Source organism: Canis lupus, chromosome 22 (genome assembly GCF_048164855.1).
Source record: "Canis lupus baileyi chromosome 22, mCanLup2.hap1, whole genome shotgun sequence".
Lineage (NCBI taxonomy): Eukaryota > Metazoa > Chordata > Mammalia > Carnivora > Canidae > Canis > Canis lupus.
The window spans coordinates 11,502,560-11,523,172 of record NC_132859.1 but is presented as its reverse complement, the minus strand read 5'-3'; positions in this window follow the sequence as shown (position 1 = coordinate 11,523,172).

The window sequence follows — 20,613 nt, the reverse complement described above, 5'->3', positions numbered from 1 at the left end:
TTTCTCTTACCACTCTTAACCATTAATGGTAAAGAAATAGAGAATATTACATTTTATAGCCAGTAAGTTATAATAATTATAATAGATTATTTTATAGTACTTTGCTACAATTTAATAATACCTGTGCTTTGGAAACCATTAAAAGTTGTTTGGGCTTTTTTTTCTTAATGATTTCTGCTTTGTCATCTAAACAAAATAGTTGTAAACGAATGTCCCTGGTGTGGAACATGTCTTGTGGACCTCAGCCATAAGAACTGGGGCTGCAACAAAGCCAGACTGCTTCAGAGAACCCTGTCCCACTCAGAGACGGAGCCCAAGAAGTCAGCCAAGCAGAGCAAAACTGATGTGAATGGTCCAAATTAAAAAGCAGCATCTGAACACATGGTAAGAGTTCTATAACAAGTTGTTTACATGCAGGAAGAAAAATCCTCCTTTTGGAAAGTTCTGCATTTTGTGGTCCAAGGATGAAGGGTGCCTGGGAACTGTGAGCCCGTGAGGTGTCTGAGTAATGGAGCGTGTGTGTAGTCATTAGACAAGCTGATGGATTTCCTACACAAATTTCTGGCGGCCCTAAGATTTTTTTAAAGTCATCTCCATATGCAGCAACTCAGAATTCAAAACAGAATGTGCCAAATACTTAGTTGAGATTCAATATATGCAAACGTGTTTGAATTGGGGTATGTGTAGAGAGCTTGAAACCGAGAGAGGGATGGCAAGTTTACATCTAACTTAGAAAATAGCAGTTATTCCTTTAGCAAATACTGGCAAAATGCTTAAATACCAATACATGAGGCAATGGGACCAGGTGAGAGGCGCACTCCCCACCTTCAAGGACTACAGTATAATGGAGACAACTGATAAAGTATAGACAGATACCATGCAAGAAACTGATTACAGACTGAGTTATACACCCACGACAGTTGGGGATCTACTTCGGTCAGGTGGTCAGGAAAGGTGTCTCTAAAGTGGTAACATTTAAAGATTTTATTTTGGGGGGGTGCCTGGATGGCTCAGTTGGTTCAGTGTGTGCCTTCAGCTTGGATCATGATCTCAGGCTCCTGGGATACAGCCCCATGTTGGGCTCTCTGCTCAGTGGGGAGTCTGCTTTTTACTCCCCCTCTGTGCTATCTCTCTTGCTCTCTTAAATAAATAAAAATAAGATTCTATTTATTGGAGAGCAAGAGGGAAAGGCAGCATGCACATGGGAGAGGTGCTTGCAAGCGGAGGGAGGGGCAGAGAAGGAGGCACTGAGAGGGGAGAGGCAGAGTGGGAGGAGGAGGAATAAGCAGATTCCACACAGGCTTGAAGCCTGCCCCTGGTTAGATCCCACCACCCTGAGATTGTGATCTTAACCAACTGAGCTGCTCAGGTGCCCCTAAGGTGATAACATTTAAAATGAGTTTCAGTGAATGCGAAGAAGGTAGTCTTGCAAGGACTACAGGGAATAACTTTCTAGACAAAAGCCGTAGTATCATGAGTATTTAGAGGAGTATCAGTGAAGAGGAAATTATAGACAGGCAGAGTTCCACATTCCATGACGAAGGGCACTTGCTTTAACATTATACATGGAAAAAGGACCAGATACATTGAGATGACAATAGTTTTCTTTTTTTTTAAGATTTTTATTTATTTATTCATGAGACACACAGAGAGAGAGAAGCAGAGACACAGGCAGGCAGAGAAGCAGGCTCCCTGCATGGAGCCTGATGTGGGACTCGATCCCAGGACTCCAGGACTATGCCCTGGGCCGAAGGCAGGCACTAAACCTCTGAGCCATCCACCAGGGATCCCCAACTATAGTTTTCTAAATTTGAACTTGGGACATGAGAAAACTCTCAGAGAGAACCAAAGGATGAAGGAAGATCATTAGCTGATAGTGAGGGCAGAGAAACTGGGTTGGGGGGAGTTTGAAGCAAGAGAAGTTATGAGATAAGTATTTCTAATGTTAGTAACTAAACCTACTAGGAAAAATCAATAGTAGTGCAAGAAAGAACTGAGGGTCAAACTGAGATAACAAATCAGGTAACTGGGAAGACGAAGAAGAATCCAGAACAAATGGGGCTAACAAGAAAGAGGTGTATGGCAAGTCTGATGGGAGCACCAAACTCAGGAAAGTCCTCGTACCCAAAGAAGAGAGAAGAGGAAACAATCTCCTGAGAGAGAGGGCTCAAATGGTGCCAGCACTCAGCCCTGGAACATGAATTATAAGGATCAGAATATAGCAAGATAAACACTGCTTTTCAGCTAGGGAAGCTCAGTTTGCTGACATACCTCCTGCCTGCCTGACTCCAGTACACTGCAGGGCTGAATGTGCTCATGGAATTTATTAATAGTCACTGCTGGGAAGGGCTGGAAAAGATGAGAACAAAGGAATGAGGTGAGACTTAACACTTCAGAGCAGAAAATACAATTCGACAGAAAAAAATGAAAACAAGACTTGAAAATATTCCAAGAAGTTGACGAGACCCTTACATCAAGGAAAAAAATGAATCCGTCCAGCCTGGCCATTAATTTGGGATGGGAAAGAAGGTATCCACTAAGAGGACTTTACTCTTCCATATTGCTTTTAACCACCTTTTGTCAACCATTCATCAAATTTCAGCCACTATGTATAGAGTATTACATTTTTAAAAAGAACACTCAAAGTATTGTGAATACATTCCTGTGCACCACAAAAACAAATCTGGTAGACATGTCAGGGTTTAAATAACCTGAATATAACTGATATTAAGTTTAGAGGCAAGAGATCAACACTAGCTAGGATTCTTGGACATGATTTTCTACAGAAGGTACAAACGTAAGATAAAGCTTGAAGACTGAGAAGCAAGGAAGCAGGCTGGTTCAAAAATTAACACACACACACACACACACACATACCTCCACAATTATGGATGATATTAAAGTACATTATTGCCTTATCTTGGTTAATGTTTTTTTAAATAGACTACATGATTTCTATGATTTCTATTCAACTAAGCATGATAGGACTTAGATTGAAATCCAAATCCCCTGGCCTCACAACTTGTCCATCATTCATGTGAAACTAGTAGCCCAGGTTTGCTCATCATTATGAGTTTGCTACAATTCTGCTACAGATTTTTGTCTTGAAGAGGCATTTTCCAGATCTGAGGGAGGGTACTCTTCGTACTTCCAGGTTTTCTCTCTCAGTAGTGCCTCTAGAGAGCAAAACTCCCAAAACAAGGTCTGAACCATCATAACTTCATAGACCATCACAGACAGCTTCAAAGAACACTTATGGATTGATTGCTGTGCTTTCCCATCTTGTCATGTCACACCTATACAGCTTATACTATGAGATAAGGACATGATCTCCCTTTTAGAGATGAGAAGTTGAGGTTAAAACAAAGAACTCACTTAAGATCATGATGGATCATGGATTAACATTATCCTTTTCTCTGCTTCCGTTTCATTTTCAACTTAACTTTATAGCTATGTTAAATATAAAATGTCATATATGTATATAGATATCTCAACTCATGTATGTACACAGATATCTCAACATTGCTTATTTCAAAAAACCCTGACTGGTAAATTATATGTAAAAGACTATCAATGGACTAAAAGTTCCTGTTGGACACGCCATGGTTTAGCTTCCCTGTGTTCAGTGACTCTTCTAACAGTTGCTTACAGCAATTCTGGAGACGATATCTATATAGTTGTCATAAGAAATATTCTTCTCCTGTGGCCCATATGGCTTATAAGCAGATTTTTAAATCAGGACAGTTCCCACATGTGCCCAATGTGGGTTCCATCTCCTTGAACAAGAGCACTCACCCTGGGAGAAGGAAGCTCCCTGACAGCTGTTATGAACTGCTACACAGACTGTTATGCAGGGATTCCCACTGAGAGGAACAAGGAACACCCAGTGCTGCTCTGCTTGGAGGCTGTGCTTCCTGTCCTGAGAAGACTCATGCCAAGTGTCTTGGGAGTCCGAATGTTTAATTGAGCCTTAAGGAACTCTGGTATGCATCACTGGCATACTTTTGTAAATATCAGGTTCAGGAATGCTCTACTCTGCCCTGAAGTGGAGGTCACTTCTTTCCATGTCTTCTTGAATCAAGATGAGAGCTCAAACTCTCCAGAGGTTGTAACAAAGATCCTATCATTCTCTCTGATTAATGGATAAACTTAGGTGTCAAAGCGTCTTTGCAACACACCCAAATTCCTTTCATTATTTTCTTCGAATTTCTCATGTGTTCCTACATGGCACATAAAATATTGGAGCGTATCAATTTCCAGGAATGAACCTCTCTAGTTCATAGTATTCTATGATAATATATGTTCCAAAATCTAATAACAAACAAGGATTACAAGGTGTAAGGACAGAAAAAATTAAAATTAAGAGGCTTAATTCTCTCTGTTGAAAATAAAGGAAGAGATTTTTTCCTCCCTCCCCTTTTTTTTAGATTAACTTAAAAAATGTAAGCTCTTTTTCCTGTCTCGTCGAAATCTACGTAAATCCTTTTAGAAGTTAAATAAGCCTCCTGCCAGCTTTATGATCCAGGAATGTCTTAATCAAGGACCTAAGATCCATCTCTTGAAATTGGAAATATCCAGAGAGATGTCACCTCTATCTCCCAGTTGCTATAGGAGGAGCCTAACTTTGGAGGGCATCTGCTCCCAGTTGCAAAACAACCTTTTGTCATAAAGATATGAGAAGTTTGTTTTTTCTTTGAATAAAACCAATTAACAAAGAAGATCACCCCAATTACCAGGTGAATTTAGAATAAACTATGTATAATAAATTGTAGTATAAATTCCTTCCTACTTGAGATCTAATTGTTTAACTTGTAAACGTGTGTAATCGGTATCTGGCTTTATAAGAAAGGATGAGATTTCTTTCTGTCTCTACAATATCTTAGCAGATTGCCTGTGATTCACATCACACACTGGTTTAATGCTTATACAATAACATAATTATTTTCTTTTTCTTCTACTTTTGCAGAAAGATTTTCTGGGTTGAGAGAACTTTTTGTTTTCAGTTATATTTCTCCTCCAACAAGTGATACGGAATTTTAAATCTTGCCTAACTTATAAACTATTTGGCTAAATCTTATGTGTTACGCGTTCCTATTTCATTATCCAGAATTCTAGTAATTCTGATATTACTGTTGTTTCTACCAAATTGCAAAGAGTGACTGATAGTATCATTGCTTCAGAAGAGAAAAAAAGTGAGAGGTGACCTTTTTAAAGTGTACTTTTAAATTGAATTGTGCCCTCAGAAATGAATATTTACTGAATGACAAAGATTTTATACTTTAATCCACATCTATAAACAAAGATTATTTTTGCCCTGAGAAATAAGTGTAGGGGAAACATTTTAAATATTTTGTTATTTCAAGGATTTCCAGGTAGAAGATAGAAAAGGCTTTTTTCAATATAGTTCCACAGGCAGAATAAATACCAACCTATGGGGCTCCCAGAGGAGGGAAAGTTGAATTAGTAGAACAATGTTTTAATATCACAATCTCTCTTTTATTGAGCTAGCACCCTTCTAACATCATGTGCATGATAATAATGAAATAATTCAAGGGCAGGTGGGGGAAATATCATCCGGAACTCTAAAGACACAAGCCCAGTTCTGGTGAGAGACTGAAGTCCATGCTATGGAAATCCTTCTAACTTCTATTATTTTTATAAAGAAAGAGATTTTATCAAAAGAGAACAGCTGCTTCTAGAGACCAAGATCTTAGGGTGCCTGGGTGGCTCAGTCAGTTAAGGGTCTGCTTTCAATTTGGATGGTGATCCCATTCTCTTGGGATCGAGCCCCAGTAGAATCCAGCTCCCCGTTCAGTGCGGAGCCTGCCTTCCCTCCACTTCTTCCCCCACTAGTACTCTCTCTCTCAAATAAGTAAAATCTTTTATAAATACATACGTACATACATATATACATAGCAAGATCCTTTGTAACAAAAATAGCAACCTACCTTTGCCCAAAAATCTTTCATGGGCCAGGGACTTCACTGATAATTTTACACATATTAGTCATTTAGTCTTCACAACAACAAACCTGCGAAGTATGTGTTATGAGCCCCGTTTACAGTTGGGAAAATTGAGGTGCACACATCTAGCAAACCATATCTGACCATCCAGTGTTTGTGCTATTATACCATGCTTCCTCTCATACAGAAAAACTGCAGAGACTATAGAGTTAAACTGAACAAAATCAAAAGGATTTATTGTATTACTTTTTATGAGTAAAATAACTTGAACTTAATAGAAAATCATAGAAGCATGTGGAATGTATTAACTTCTTTCAACATCAACATATTCCCAAAAGGCTTTTAACATTTCCAGAGCTGATAAAACAAATAAACAATTCAGAAGCTTCTAAAATGGTATTCTAAGGAAGATGATTCTTCCCCCCCTTGGAAAGTTTTACTTCTTAAAAATTTTAAAGGTATATTACAATATCTTAGTGTTAACTTATAATAACTCTGCTATTTAAGATGGTTTTATTGTGACTTCAAGTCAGTGGTACCCCAAGATTTTCTGTTAAGTTTTCCTTATAGAACCTTTATTGCTATACCCCCAATCATGTCCCCAACATTGCTTCTTCTCTCTCTTGCTTCAGGCAATTAAGGAGAGAATTTCTTATCAAAGTCTACTTGGCTCACATCAAGTTTATACTTTCTCAGTTCATCTTGGCCCTTTTAAGCCTACTATCCATGCCTCACAATTTCTTCGTTAAATTTCAGCTGTACACATTCCAAAATTCTCCTTAAGGCCCTCTCTCTCACATCCCCACTATGCTCCAACTTACTGCAGGTGTGTCTACTTTTCTGAGACATTTATCATCTAAGCCTTGGCAAAAAAATCTTTGGAGAGAGTCTCTTTTTATGCATATCCTATTTCTGTGGGCTCTCTCTGATAATCATCTCCCAGCCAAAGGAGTCTCAAATGTAGTCCGAGAGTAGGGAAAAAAAGAACTACTCTGCTCAAATCTAATTTTTTCTCTTATACATGAGATTTCAAAGTTGAGTTTATAAATTTAAATTTGCTGCCATCATTCCTTTGATATGCTTACTCATTTCAAAATCAATGGGTGACCTGGCTTACTCTAACTGGCAAGAAGGTCCTCCTAGTGAGAAAGAGAAAATAAATGTGATAGGAGAAAAAAGGGAATGACAATACATCATTCAATAATTCAAAATACTCCATTACAGAGACAAACTAAGATGATCTTTAAAAAAAAATCATGAACACTCCACAGTTCCCTGCTATCATGCCATACCCCCCTCTTTTTTAAAAAATAAATTCCTCAAGGGTCATAGTGAACTTTTTTTTTTCTTTCCTCACCACTTCCAATCCAATTCAAATACTCAAGGCTTATAAATGCAGAGGGAGGTACAAGAGGCAGGCAGAGGCTTGGCAGTTCTGATTATCAGGTCACAAGGGACACGTGGGTCTAAGAGACATCACTAGTATCCCCCAACACATCTGGGTGTCTGATTCCAGACACAGAGAAGATGTATCTATTTTTATCCAGAAAAATAGGCATAGCCAAGTGACTTGTTTTCATCAGGAAAATGTGAGCTGAAGAGGTATGTGTCATCACGAGCATGAGCATTTAATATTCAAACCTCATTGTCTCCACAGTGACCCAGTCAGGAAGAACCCTGAAGTCTTGAGATTGACATTGCCATTGAGATGACAGTGCCATAAATTGTTGGTGTTTTCTTCAGCCTGGATCCTCTAGTGGTTAAGATGAACGAAACCCTCTGCCTACCTGTTTAAGGCTGGCTAATATTTATGTGTGTCAATTCCTATTTCATTATGAATAGATCTGGAAATTGCTGTCTTTACTGACTATCCACTCTGTATGTGTGGCAAGGCTGGGCAATATATTTTCACTAATGTTAGATCTCTGGAATCTTTTTGTTATCCATGGCATCATTAGCCTATTAGCAGGAAACAGAAAAACCACTGAAAGTATTCTGAATGATCCAAAGGAATATTATTTTATACAAACCATTTAACTAGAATATGGAATTTTTTGTTCTAATAAATAAGCCAATTTTATCAATTTAAGGTATAAAAGAGATTTCAATAATCAAATTAAAATGACTCCTAGCCTCCAACTTCCAATTTTGGACATATTTTCTTTCTCTTCTTTCCACAATTTTATCTTCACCTAATACAGCAATTCCCTACCAGTTTTTCACTGCCTGTTTAATAAGCTCAGATATCACCACCTCTCCACTGAAGCTGATAGTTACGAACACCATAACTCAAGGTAAGATGGGCAATCCAGTAAGCTCTAAAGTGTGGATAGCTTAAACCTGATCAGAAGAAATCCTCAGGTCATTATTGTCATTTTTGCGATTGTAGCTGCCATAAATGCCAAAATTTTATCCAAGGGCCAGGTTTGGGTAAAACAATCACTTCACAGGACATCACATACCCTTTGTGGCTGAGCTACTGTGTACTTTTTTTCTCAATCTCCTTTGGTGATTCCTTGTCTTCTATAATGACCTCTGAATGTTGCAAAATCTCTTCTATCAATATACTCACTACCTTGATGATTTCATCCACTATCATGTATATAAATGCTAACTCCAATGTACTTACTACATCCCAGTTAATACCTCCAGCCTGAATCATACTCCTGAATTGCATATTTGTCTGTGTTACTGCCAATGCACCCTCTCCATTTAGCATGTCAACATATCTCAAAACCAACATGTCAAAATTGAATTCTCAATCTCCCACACTTACATACCAAAACCCATTTTGCCTTTAGCCTTCCTACCTCAGTAGTGGCAACTCTAACCTTTTGCCCCTTGCATTCTTGATCTTCTTTCTTCACTTTCATATTTTTTATCTTTTTTCAATGCTCTTTTATTTTCTAATACACTATGCAATTCAAATATTTATTATGTTTACTGTTTAAATTTTGTAATTGTTCCTGAAAAGTAAGTTTCTTAGGGACTTTTGTTTAATGAATCTGCTTTGCTGCATAAAACTTAAAGCATCCTAAGGGCCTAAGTGCGTGAATTTTATATAGACTGTTCATGTATCAGAAGACTTTCAATTTACTAAAAAAATCACTATACACTTTTTTTATATAGACTGTTCATGTATCAGAAGACTTTCAATTTACTAAAAAAATCACTATACACTACTGGCATATAAATTGTCCTTTCTGAAATAGAAAAAGAAAACAACAACAAATCATTCTTTCCTAAAATGTATATATATTTTATTTCAATGCTCCTTTCCTTTTTATCCAAAATTTAAATAAGCATAAGTTAACAGCAAGAAATGTACTTCTGACAATTCCTAGCCTCTTTATACACTATAGTGTTTGAACAGTAATCAGAAAAACACATATCAACATATATCAACATATGTATGGTACTACTGCTACATTTTCAGATAAATTTATGTCAACTTTAATTATTCATTCCTGACATTAATAATATAGCCCACTTTCAGTATATTAAATTTGTCATTTTATAAGATTCAAAATAAGCAAAGATCATTTATAGTTTCATATTTGCAATTAGTCTTAAAATATTTTGTTTGGCCTAACTTCATAAAATAAGACTATTTTTAGCAGCTTTATTGAGGTATACATAATTCACATTTCATAAAATTTAGTCATTTAAAGTATATAATTCAGTGGTTTTTATTATATCTGCAGAATTGTACAACTGCTGCCATAATCTAATATAAGCATTTTCATCTTTTGTCCCCAAAAAACTTCATTCCATTAGCAGTCTCTCCTCATATCCCCACCCTAGTCCCAGGCAATCAGTAATGCACTTTCTCTATAGATTTGTCTATTCCGGAATTTTCATACAAATATAATTACACCACACATGGTCTTTTGTAACTTGCTTCTACCACTTAACATATTTTCAAGGCTCATCCATGGTGTAGCATGTATCTGTACATCATTCCTTTTTATTGCTGAATAACATTTCATTCTAGGGATATATCAATACATTTTTTATCCCATTCATTATTTGATGGACATTTTGGTTTTTTCCACTTTTTGTACACTGGGAGGAATGCTGATATGAACATTCATGTGCAAGTTTTTGTGTAGATGTATGTTTTTATTTCTCTTGGGTATACAGCTAGGAATATACAATTGGTGCGTTATATGATAACTACAGGCTTGACATTTCAAGGAAATGCCAAACTTGTTTTCCAAAGTGGATACATCATTTTACATTGAAAAAGACTATTTTTTTACATTGTTAAGATTAGTATTTTGTAAAGAGTTATTGTTTGCCAAAGGGAGAAGTTAAGCCTTAAGTAATCTCAAATACATTTCCTTCTTTTTAAATATTTTATCTATTTATTTATTTATTTGAGAGCAAGAGAGAGAACAAGCATGAGCAGGGGAAAGAGCTGAGGAAGAGTGACAAACAGCCTCAACACTGAGCATGGAGCCCGAGACTGGGGCTGGATCCCACGACCTTGAGATGATGACCTGAGCTGAAATCACAAGTCTGATCTTAACTGACTGAGCTACCCAGGTGCCCTTCAAATACATTTCAATAATGAAATAAAGTCACAGAGTTGGACAAAGTTAAAGGTGCCCTGACACACTGAATTGAATATTTCATGAATTTTACCTTAAAAATATTTGTTTTACTGAGAGCACTACTACTTGTTTACTTATGAACAAAGAATGCTCCTCTCTATTTGAAAGATCAACCTCTTGGACTGAGAACATAGAATCAGGAAGACCACAGACCAGGAAAAAAAGGGAGACAATTGAGCTTGCTAATCAACTAAACAAGCCCCAGAAATACATGGAATGGAGGACGCAGAATCATAGCCCAATCACCTTCCATTTCAATGAGAATGTAGTCCATGTCTTGGATATGATGCACTAGGACATGGAGCATATGATATCAAGTCAGGCCCTAAAGCTAAGCAGCAACTAAGCCAATATCTCTCACCACTAAGAAATAATGTGTATTACATGGTGGCTTTGAAATTCCCAACTTTTTATTCCCAATTTACAGAAAAAAAAATGAGAGAACAGTAAGATAAACACTGATAAACTCTTCACCTAGAATAACCAATTGCCAACATTGTTACATTTGTTGTTTCTTTACAAACCTGTGCGCGCACACATCTTCCTGAACGATTTGAAAGCAATTTGCAAATCTTGTGACATCTCCTATCTAAATACAATATATATCCAGTTAACAAAGACATTTTTCTGTATAATTACAATACCACTCACACTCAAGAATGTATGAATTATAAAGATATATAAAATAATACTATATACTGTTCACAAAGGTTTGATAACGAAAGAAAAATATATTGTTTATCTTAGAAACTCCCTGAGAGTTTATACCTCTAGATTGGTAACAAGAGAGGAAAAGAGATGGAGTCAGGGAGGGATGTGAATGTGGTCTTTTGGTATACCTGTATTATTACTTCTCTAAAGAAAATTAAAATTTAGTAAAAATAATAAGAATATATATAGGAAAATGCTAAAATTTGTTAAATCTGAATTGTGCATACATACATACATATCTTAGATTTAATAGTATATTTTGAAATGTTTAATTTAAAAATCAAAAGGGAAAAAAGTATTAAAAGGAGGGCAGCCTGGGTGGCTCAGCAGTTTAGCACTGCCTTCAGTCCAGGGTGTGATTCTGGAGACCCGGAATCGAGTCCCACGTCAGGCACCTTGCATGGAGCCTGCTTCTCCCTCTGCCTGTGTCGCTACCTCTCTCACTCTCTCTCTCTGTGTCTCTCATGAATAAATAAATAAAACCTTTAAAAGAAAAAAGAAAAAGAAAAAGAAAAAGAGACACTGACTAATTGAATTCCACATTGCCATGGATAAAAGAATACTTAGTAATGGTAATACAAAATTACTATTACAATTACTACTTAATTAATTGAATTATACATATATATCTATTTATATTTATAAAGCCATAACAAGGATGCTTACTGAGATATAGAGTAGTATTTGTTGGCTTGATTTTCATGACTCACATATATAGTTAGAATTCTTGAAGGCCAGGCAAGTGTTGAGCAGCATATCTGCCGGGCCTGCTGGAAGAGATCCATTGGAGCAAACCCTTTAGAGACAGGACTTGAGTTTGGTCTGTGGGTCCCCCACTGTCCTGCACACACTGGAACAGCTCACAGCAATCTGACAGCTCTGGATGCCAGCTTCTGGAAGATAACCTCTGATCCTGGGCTTTGGAGCTTTTGAACTTTATGATTAGGCAAGTTTCAGCACCCTTAGCATGTGATCACATGCTGTAATCCAACAGCACTATAACACGGCAGAACCTTAGCTCCTGCCCTCCCCTGCCAACTCGGCATACGTGGCCTGGTAAACACCAGTGTGATGTGGACATATTCCAAACTTATGGTTGATTCCAATTGTTTCTACAGGGTTTGTAGGAGGAAGAGGCTAACTTCTTTTCTCTAGCACCAATATACAGGGGAGTTGTCTTCAGTAAATTAAACTTTTCCTCATGAATGCCAAAGAGATTCATTCTTTTCCGCTACAGAATATTAATCTAAAGAAAGGAGTATATTTGCTAATTGATCAAAATAAATACAGAAAGTCACCAGGGTAGGCTCCATTATATTAAAAATCTAATATATATGAAACATGAATATAGAAGAAGCTATGAAATATAATGAGAAAAGTGTAGAGGATAAATTACAATCCTTATATTTTCACTGAGTGAAATGGAAAGTTATTGACATTTTTGGATTTCTTAATTTTTACTTAAAAATGATCTAAAAATAAGTATGAAAATATTATGGGAAGATAGAATTACTGGTGAAAATTCTTCGGACTACTGTCTTAAGTTACAATTTATTTAGGTTCTGGCAAGAAGACACTCTCTGGTTTGGGGACAAGAATCCCACTATTTAAAACTATTTTTTTAAAGTTTCAAATATTTATTTTGTTTCGTTAAATCATTAACTCAGTCACTCATAATCTATTAACATGCCCCTGGTATGGTATACCCTAGATATAGTAGGCTTTTAATGACCAATAGGGAAATGGTGCCCTTTAAATATTTCTATTCTTAGATCTCACTCTGATCTTCACTTTTATTATTCTTTACCTTCTACTCTATAATATTCCTGATTAGGATATTAGTGAGTAATATGTGTAATATACCACTGATAGAGGAGTCTCAGGTTTTGCTTTTTGTTTTTTTTTTATTAACCTATACATCTTAACTAGATTTTCAATGGTTAATCAGAGTTTCATCTACTCCTTTAATTTTATAACTTCGTAATATTAAAAACTGGAAAAGTATTGCTATGAACAATCAACGTAAGACTTGTATGTTCAGGAAAGAAACTAAGATATGTGGCTTTGTAAGATTCCCTAAATATCTCAGCCCAGTGCTTGAAGAACTAAGGGGGAACTCTCAGAATAATATACATAAGGACAACTCTTGATTTAGCATTTTTTACTAATTTATTTCCTTACTTATCTCACTCCCCAAACTTATCATTTCACTAATCTTTTAAGGTATAACTAGAAAAGGATATAAAAAGAAGAATATGAAAATGACTAACATTATATGGGATTTAAAAACTTAACATCTGGGATCCCTGGGTGGCACAGCGGTTTGGCGCCTGCCTTTGGCCCGGGGCGCGATCCTGGAGACCCAGGATCGAATCCCATGTCGGGCTCCCTGCATGGAGCCTGTTTCTCCCTCTGCCTGTGTCTCTGCCTCTCTGTCTCTCTCTGTGTGACTGTCATGAATAAATAAATAAAATCTTTAAAAAAAATAATGAGAAGAGTTTAAAAAAAAAACTTAACATCTTTACAAATAATCTCATTTTGTCTTTTTTTTTTTTAAAGATTTTATTTATTTATTCATGAGAGACACAGTGAGAGAGAGAGAGAGAGAGGGGCAGAGACACAGTCAGAGGGAGAAGCAGGCTCCATGCAGGAACCCGATGTGGGACTTGATCCAGGATCACGCCCTAGGCTGATGGCAGGCGCTAATCCGCTGAGCCACCCAGGGATCCTCTCATTTTGTCTTTTTTGCAAATCTGTTAGTAGGTATGAAGAATGCAACTCAAGGAAGTCATGAGGTTTGCCCTAGAACTCACAGCTAAAATATAGTACACAGTTGGACTACAATTTTGTTCTCTAGATTCCAGATTTTGTAACAGGATAGCAATTGCTCTTATAATAGGTAATAGGATTGTCTTACGTGTCATCAACTGCTTCTCCACTGCCTGAAAAAGAATGTGTATGTGAGTGCTCTCCTTGGATATAAGAGTAAGAGCCATCCTGTTTCCCTGGGTCTCCAGGCTTTTGTCTCACCTTCCCTTTCTCATATTAGTAATATCCCAAGCCACACACCATGTTTCTATAGGAAGTATAGGTCCCTCCCCAAATACTGCTGAGAATCAAGCCCATTGGCACCCAGGACAATGGCTGGCACTATCAAATGTCTGACAAATGTTTTGATACTATCATTACTGTCCCTCTGACTCTCCCTTTCCCTGTACAACAGCTCTGACTTACACATACCACTTCACCTGCTACACTTTTCCCCAGTTCTCTATGCCCAGAAAGCTCAACAATGCCTTCTCGTTCATTCCTTAGCATACAACACAAGGCTGACATGTTCAATACCATGGAGGCTTTCCAATAGTACAATGAAATTACAGTGCAAGGAAGAAAACTGAAGAATTTTCAATATATTATCCCAACTAGCATTTCCTTCTTTTCCAGGTTATCTGTTTGGCTATATTCTCTCTTCAGCCTTGTGTTGGGCTACTGATTTTTTCCCATCTCTGCCAAGCAGCATTCCCTGCCTGCTACCCTCTGTCTTTCAAATTCCAGGCTTCGAATTGCAGCCTCTGGCCCAACAAAAGGAAGCCAAAACTGATTTCACATAACAATCATTTCTTCAATCAAATACTATCCTTTCACATCTCTGTGCAAAACAGTTAACTCTTGATTGTCACAAACTACTTTTCTTGAACAAATATTGTGCTCCTCTTATATAAGCAAGTATATTATCAATGTTTTGCAAAAGTAGGAACCTCAAAAGCAAATTCAATCTGTTAATTCCAGCTACAGAAACATTAATACATGCTTCTTTTCACTTTCTTCTTTTTCAGGCCATCAAAAATCACAGATCCATTTCCCAGATAGGACTTACACTCAAATTTCCACCTCCATTGCCAAAGTCCTGCAAATAGAATGCTTTCCTCAAGATCACAGGTATCTCAATCTGGACACAGAAACACACTGGCAGCAGACAATATTACTAACTTCTCTAGATCCAAAGCCATGGTTCCAGTTTTCCCCAATTGTATCTATCACTTATTAAGCAAAATTTATAGGCAGAAAGCTAGGATTGCAATCTGTGAATGAGTTTTCCTTTGGAACGTGGATTTGGCATAATTTATAAAGGAGATTTCTGTACTGATCTTATTATTTACAAGTAAGAAAAGGTGTAATCATCACATTTCTTTTATTTGCTTGTTTTGTTGATAGTTTTTTTTTTGAGATAGTTTTTGAACTAAAATGACTCTTTAATATCCATAACTTAAAATCACTTATTTTAACCTAATCACTTTCCCACATCTGCTTTTTTTAAAAACGTGGGGATATTCTTTAAATATCAAAAGATGTGGAGATATTTAAAGAAATTGAAAAAAATAGAATTAAAAGCTTTATTTGACCAAAGAGGGTGAAGTGGGTTAGCAAAACAACATGAGCCATGCAAATGTAGAAGTCTGCAGGATGATTATTGAATTCAAAGCTTTATTATGAAAAACAGAATAAAAGATTTTGAGATGACTTTGAGAAAATTTCAAACAACCCTACGTTGCACAAATAAGGAAATTAAAGGCTTCCTGTAGGGAAAAGTGGCTGAGTGAGTTTCAACCTATGTCTTTGTTCTGAGCTGCCAGAGACTAGGGCTCCATAACCTTCATGTATCTACCAAGGCAGTTAAAATGCTCCATTTCTGACATTTTCATTTATACAGATTATATTTTATGAGGTCTATATTTTCAGTGGTTCTCCCCCTCCAAAATATTTCTGGTTCAGCATATGAAAACAATACAACAAAGAAACTTTTGACAAGGAGGGGACTGTTTATAGTGGATAAATAGTTCCTTAAAAATGCACTCTCACTTCCCTTTCCTAGTCAAGCATTATCATATGACATTGTGAAGCTCATCCACCTCTTCCTCCATGTTTTCCTTTCTCCTGCAAAAGCAGAGGAAAGCGTTTTTGCCCCCAAAGAGAAGGGAACATCTGTCCAACCCTGCATCCTCAACCTGTCTGCCCATGAGTAAGGACAGAGATGTCTTTAAACAAGCCATTGAATATCAAACAAACTTATAACCTATCCTATCCCAAATTTATCATGGACTTAAAATTCTGCCATCATAATTACAACTGTACAGGGTTGTATTTTACAAATAGCTATACATAATATTAAGAGGCAATTCCCTCAGGTGATAGCCGTTATATTTGCATATGCCCAGTACCATTCACTTCACTTTTCATTAAATGTGCATTAACCTAAAACTACCCTACACTATAAAAGAATAAGAGGATTGTGATAACACAGCATTAAAGTGACAGTAAATCAGCAGAAACATAACATTAGATTTTCTAGTTTGGTTACTTCCCAGACTGTAAATATGGGCCATTCTTCCATGAAGTTATAGGTATTTTTCAAAGTGCACAACTGACCTATCTTGCAACCTGCTCTTAAATCAGGGATATGAAAGCAAATTTAGATGTGGAGGTAACCATATTTTTGTAATGAAAATTAAAGCTGGAAAAATACTTAATTACAGTTACCTAATTTGGAGCAATATTATTTCCTATGGCAATGCACTAAACTGTATCCAGGAGAATGCTAATGAAGCCTTTTATTGACACGAGCCTTCCTCTAAAGCTACTCAGCCTTGTTTACTATTCCAAATGTTGTACTATTGCCGAGGTTCTAAAATATAAAAAGAGAAAACCATGGAATTATCATAATTATATGGCTATGAGAGAGTTTCTATTATAAAATTTTGTCATGAAGCAACATTGGTACTTTTAAAGACCTAAGTATTTTTTCCCTCCTGATTTATGTAATTTTGATTCTTCTGGAAATTTTAGTAAACAAGTTACATGAATGTTTTTTAATGACAAAATATGTATCCCCTTAATACAACCACTGTTTTTATTTCAGTGTATTCCTTTTTAATGCATTTGTCATATTTGCACAATTGTAACCTCTGTGTGGTCCTGATAGAATTTCAATACCATTCCATATTCAGCCTCCTAGTAGGAAACCCCAAGCTTAAAGAAAGTGACTGAGAAATAATTCCTGTGGTTTCCAGAGGCATTCTGGAGGTAAACAGAGATTATCTGATGCTCTGGAAAGGTAGATAATGAAAGAAGCCTTTATAGTAAGAGATTTCAAAATTCCTATGTGGGTGAATTCTGTGAACAATGGGTATTAGCTCTAATGATAACAAAACATTTATATAGCTTTCCAAAACTTATAAAGTGGTCCTACAGAAATGCCTGCAGCCTATTAATAACTGCTCTGCTGTGCAGATGGGAAACCCAGTCCCCTATCTTTAAATTATTTACTCCGAGGAACAGAGTGGGGAATTAGCTAGCAGTACCCAGCTGAAAGTATTATCTTCTCACTCTCTCCTCTCCATAATACTGTTCCCCAGAAGTCTATACTGTAAAAAACAATATTCCTATCCACCTATGTGTTTATGGTCTACGATGGCAGAATAAGAATTTGAAATTAAATAATTTAACTCCAGTATTTTTCTGCTTCCCCCCCCACCCATTGTGTGTGTGTGTGGGTGTGTGTGTGTGTACACTTAAGTACTATGGACATCTGTTTCAATCTCTAATACCTGACCTGGAAAGAGAATCCTGATATCTCTGGCAGATATCTCTGGTTTATAATGGTTACCTTTAAATCCATTTCTGTGCAACCTTTCCCCGCAGACACTGGCATCTAAAAAGTACATTTCAGAAAAGCAATATATGTAATATTCCAAGTTTACTGGGGAAAAAAACTGTGTGATTGAATTCCATCAAATGTGCAGTCCAAATCCAATATTGAGTTGCCTGAATATAAGAAATTCTGCACTTTTCTTGATTTAAAAAGGGCATGGAATAAAAAATCTTGTATACAGTGATACAGCACATCAGTGACTTTCTCTGAAATATTTTCAGTCTAACAATCAATGAATAGGTTTTAATGCCAGACATATAAGGACAACTATTCCTCATGTAATAACTGACCCAATCACAGTTATATACTCACATAAATTTTTGATTATTTTAATGTCAGAAATCAAACTCAGAAACAATGCTGAAGAAGTAGACAATTTTTTAAGTGAAAGGATTATAGTGGTTGAAATTAGTAAGTTTTCTTATAGAAGAAAAGATTGTATGAAGGCTGAAAAATATGTGAGAAACAGCTATAAACCTCTAAAAATTTGGCTTGTACTGGCTCACAAAAATCACAGGCTTAGAATCTCTCCTTTTTGATAAGTAGTTGTGTGTCCTTGGGAAAATTATTCTCTCTGTTATGGAATCCTTATCTGTAAATGAGAAATACCTCTTCAGTGATCAACCTCACTGCAATGGTAAAACAAAAAAAAAAAAAAAAAAAAAGAAAGAAAGAAAGAAAGAGAAAATATTTATGCCAGAATACTTATAGAGTATTATTTTTATTCCATCTCCCAGCTTATCAATTTTAAAATGATCTATTAATCAATTTTAACATGGTGTGCTATTTATTAGGAAGTGCTTTAACAAGTCTATATCAGAATCTTTATCTTTAATATAAATAGCTGAATAACAGGATATCCAAGCTATAAAGATTTAAAATTTGGAAATATGCTTAGGGAAATAATATAAATGGTGAACTCACTAGTCCTTCTACCAAAAATATTTTCTTACTTCCCTAGAAAAATCAGCCTTTCAAGTATCTTTGTTCACATCATTATTTATCTAGAATGTATTCCCTCATTTCTTCCTCCAAATAAAACCCTGGTAATCCTTAATGCCCCAGCCTTCAGTCATCTCCCTCTTTTTCAATTCTAACCATATATGTTGTCTTTACCACACCATAGACACCTTTTTTCTCACTCACAAATTATTTGATATATGTTAGAATCGTCTCCCTCTTCCATGTACACTGAGAAACAATGGTTTGTATTGTATACTGGTATCGAACACAGGTTCTGGACTTAAACAGACACTAATCAGACTTAGTGCTTACACTTGCTATTTTATGGCCTTGAACAAGTTATACAATTTGCTTTATTTTCCTTATCTTTAAAATGTTAAATTGTTACTGTGAATATTGATAAGTATATAATGCATTTGGGTAAGGCCTAACATACGATGAGTTCTCAACAAATGTTAGTTGCTATAGTTTTTATTATTATTTACTTCCCTTTCCATAATACCTGCCACATGATTGGTGAGCCATAAATACCTGTTGTTTGAATCATTCCTTTAAAATTGTAGTATAGAAGATCAAGAGTAATGGACCCATTTTAAGTTTTTGTGTTAAAACAGAATTTTATTCAACATAATTGTGTTTGGTAATGGTGATTTGGTTCACTGCACTACCAAATCTCAAAACTTCCAATTTCATCCTACTATTAAATAAACACTAATCAATTTAATTGATGTTGGTTGTTTGACTTAGTGAAATATCTCAAATAACAACCTTATAAAGCTAAGAAAAAGAAAACTAAAGCACACATCAAAGTAGAGATAATGAAGCTAATGAATGATGCCTGTTCTGAATTTCCACATATTGTCCTATGACTATGTATGCATTTTGTCCACATGGCCCAAAACCAAAGGTTGTATCATTCTGCTTAATTGAGAATATCCACATCCTATGACCTGCTGAGATCAAGAATAAATTGCAAACATCACCACAATAAGAAATTTATGGTTACAACTGGTTTCTTTAAAATGTTAATGGCTACATTTTTAAAGCTTCAAATTGTTATAGGCACAATAATTTCCTTTCACTGACATCTCCTGGCTTGCTGCTTCAGTCAGCAGATTGCAAACTGACAACAGAAAATAGATGTTTGCCTTCAAATGAAGTCAGTGAATAAGCAAGATACTTAGGGGTAACTCATTTATTCCCTAACACTCCATTAGTTTCCTCTTTCTATGTATATATCCTTTTTTAAAAAATCTGTATCAAAAATGGTTATTGGCATAATTTTTGTTTTTCCTGCTCACAAAATTTTGAGTTGGAGGTTTTGGCATACAATTTATTTTTTTTAGGATTTCATTTATTTATTTGAGAGAGAGAGAGTACTTGCAAGAGAGAGCACGGAGAAGGGCAGAGGGAGAAGGAAAGAGAGAATCTCAAGTCTCCTCACTGAGCACAGAGTTCACTTGGGGCTCAATTCCAGGATCCTGAGCTCATGACATGAGGCAAAACCAAGAGTCCACTTAACTGAATGAGCCACCCAGGAACCCTACCATTCTACTTTTATTTCATCCTCACAATAGTCAAGAAATTACAAAGTAAGTTCTTTGCTAGCAAGACTTGGGCTAAATGGGATTAAAATCTAAGAACCAAATAG